The sequence below is a fragment of the Protopterus annectens genome, chromosome 2.part2 (assembly GCF_019279795.1).
Source record: "Protopterus annectens isolate FY-2018-M chromosome 2.part2, PAN1.0, whole genome shotgun sequence".
NCBI classification, from domain to species: domain Eukaryota; kingdom Metazoa; phylum Chordata; order Ceratodontiformes; family Protopteridae; genus Protopterus; species Protopterus annectens.
In genome coordinates this window covers 1,033,476,679-1,033,479,296 of record NC_056730.1, presented here as the reverse complement: position 1 = coordinate 1,033,479,296, position 2,618 = coordinate 1,033,476,679, and positions in this window count along the sequence as shown.

Here is a 2,618-nt window from a genome sequence, read left to right as displayed (position 1 = left end):
AGACCAAACATAACAGGCAAACCTCTGGGCAGTCTGTGGACATCAGGACAGTTGAGAGGTATGTCAGAGACATATCCCTGTCAGACGTCAAGTCACGCAAAAAATACATGTCCAGATGAACTCTGTTTATCTAGCAACCCTCTATGTGTATAACAGCACTACTGACTTACAATCTGTACCCAATTCTGGAGCTTTGTCCCCCATATTGTTGGGCTATCTCCACATGTCCTGTCCTGAGAGGTATTCCCACCTACTGTCTGTGAAGTTGTAGCCCCCACACCTCCATAATGTTTCTCACACAGGCAAGGAAAAGGAGCAAGACCCACATGAAGGATGTAATTATAGCATAGTGTTGCTATGACACTGGCAAATGGAAAGGCATCAGAGCTGCTCTGGATGCAAATAGCAAGTGGGAGACACCGATTGGTGCACAGGCCATCACCTGCTCATGAGCAGTACCTACAAAAGGCAAGCTGCTGCCTATGCAACACAGGTGTCAACCCATCTACACAAAGCCAGACTGCAACTACCTAAACCTAACCATTTGCATTGTTGTGAGGAAACTCTTCAGCACTATAACAGGTATGTCAGTCATGTAAGCTTGTAATGGAAAACAGAAGGGGGCTGCAATGATGTCAAATGAAACATTAAACACTAGGCTGCAACAATATGTGCTGGACTCACATGCTGCTGTCTGGCACCTATGGGCATGCCAAACAACAAAAACGGGCGACTAGTGGAGTAGAAAAAATTGCAACAGCCACTTGTAAAAACACTCCTCTTTAATTGTTGTAAGTGCTTTTGAAGGGGCATGCACACTTGCCCTGTATGCATTCACATGGAGCACATCTCTGGCCCCTGAGTTACCCCAGCAAAGGTCAGCTCTTGTATGATTACTACTGGAGTGTCTCTTGTCCAATACTGAGTGTGGCACTGCTAGTCCAGCTACCTGGGCTGCTGTAATTAGTCATGTGTCACCTGTGATTGCTACTCTGATACATATGCTTGTCTTACAATTGTAAGAGACATATGTAGGGTATGTGCATACTATACAACAGGTGCAGAAGTGTGTGTTGAACTCTATGTTATATACTGAGCCCATACCTCTGACAACTTTGCAGAGTTTTGCAGACTGACCACATGTCTGCCTCATATTTCTAGTCAATACCTCAGACAGTTGTGTATTGTCTGGCACATCACTGGCAACACATTAAAGACTGAAGTCATAACATATTAGCATGCATTTGATTGTTAGATGTCATATCCTGTAGAGTAGACCTGTGAATGTGACACCGTCTTTATTGGAAACTAAGTGTGTTTCACCTAGATTCATAAAGTGACACTATTTACTGGCATTTTCCCACCACTGATGTGTGCCTTTGTGCAGATGTCTTGCTCTAACAGGAGCTAGGTGTCTTACCATGAAACCCATGTCAATGCAGGTGTACCTTGTCCTGTAGGATGCCAATATTTGTACAGTCATTGACACATGCTTTGTAGCTGTTGAGACCACACCAACCTTGCCAAGTCACTCATCCCATCATACGTTTAGACCCCAAATGGAGGCCTGCAAAGCCACAGGAGGTGGAGTGTTGAACATTAGCATACAAATACACACCTCAAGGCTGGCCAAACAGTATGACGCACGGATGACATCCTGAGTGCAGTTAACAGTTAACAAAACACCCACTCAAATCATAGCTAGCTACAGGCCTCCAACTATGACTATGGACACCCACCAAACCTACTGGGACCTGCTGGAATCTGTCAGACTTCAAGTGTCGACCCTGCTCCTGAGTGACTTCAAATAACCACCCATAGTGTGCATGACCTATGCCACTTGAACATGAATGAACATAGCTGCCTCGTCTTTGTCAATGGCAATGCAGTGGATCAGCTGGTCAACACTCCTACAACAGGTGGAAATGTCCTGTACCTGGTCCTAACCAACATGAGTAGCCACTGTAGCACTCCTGCAGTGCCATCTTCCTTAGTAATATCTGACCACATAGCCATCTCTGTTCAGGTCACCATCTCCCCTGCCCCCCCCCTTTACAGCATCAAACAGAATGAACTGTACCCAAATGACTATAAAGCTCCTCTGAGCAGGTAGAAGTAGCTGTACAGCCAACGTCCCATTTGTTGGAACTAGAAGCACTGTCCAGGCCCACACCATGATACTATGTTGGCAACTACATAGTTGTATGGACTCAGCAATACCTGACAGGATAACATCATCTTCTTCAAGGTAGGATAAGCACCTGTGGTGGGCAGCAGCAATACACAAATACCATAATAGTTGGAAACAGTTGCTGGATAGACCAAGAAGGAACAGGTGCCTCATAGGAAGCAATGTCACCTTGGTCTGCAAAAGCAAATAAGGTCACAGGTGATGTACCCTAAGGCTGTCTTTGAGTGCAAATTGAACACATCCACCAAGGCCAATCACTAGGCCTTCCACACGTGTCTGCAAGTCAAGAGCAACACACAAATCTGCTCTGTAGTGGTGGTCAATAACACCACATGCACATATGGCATAGATATAGGCAACTGGCTGCAGACAGGTGAAGTGTAAACATCACAACCCTGTCCCTCCATTGGTACACATGTGCATGTAT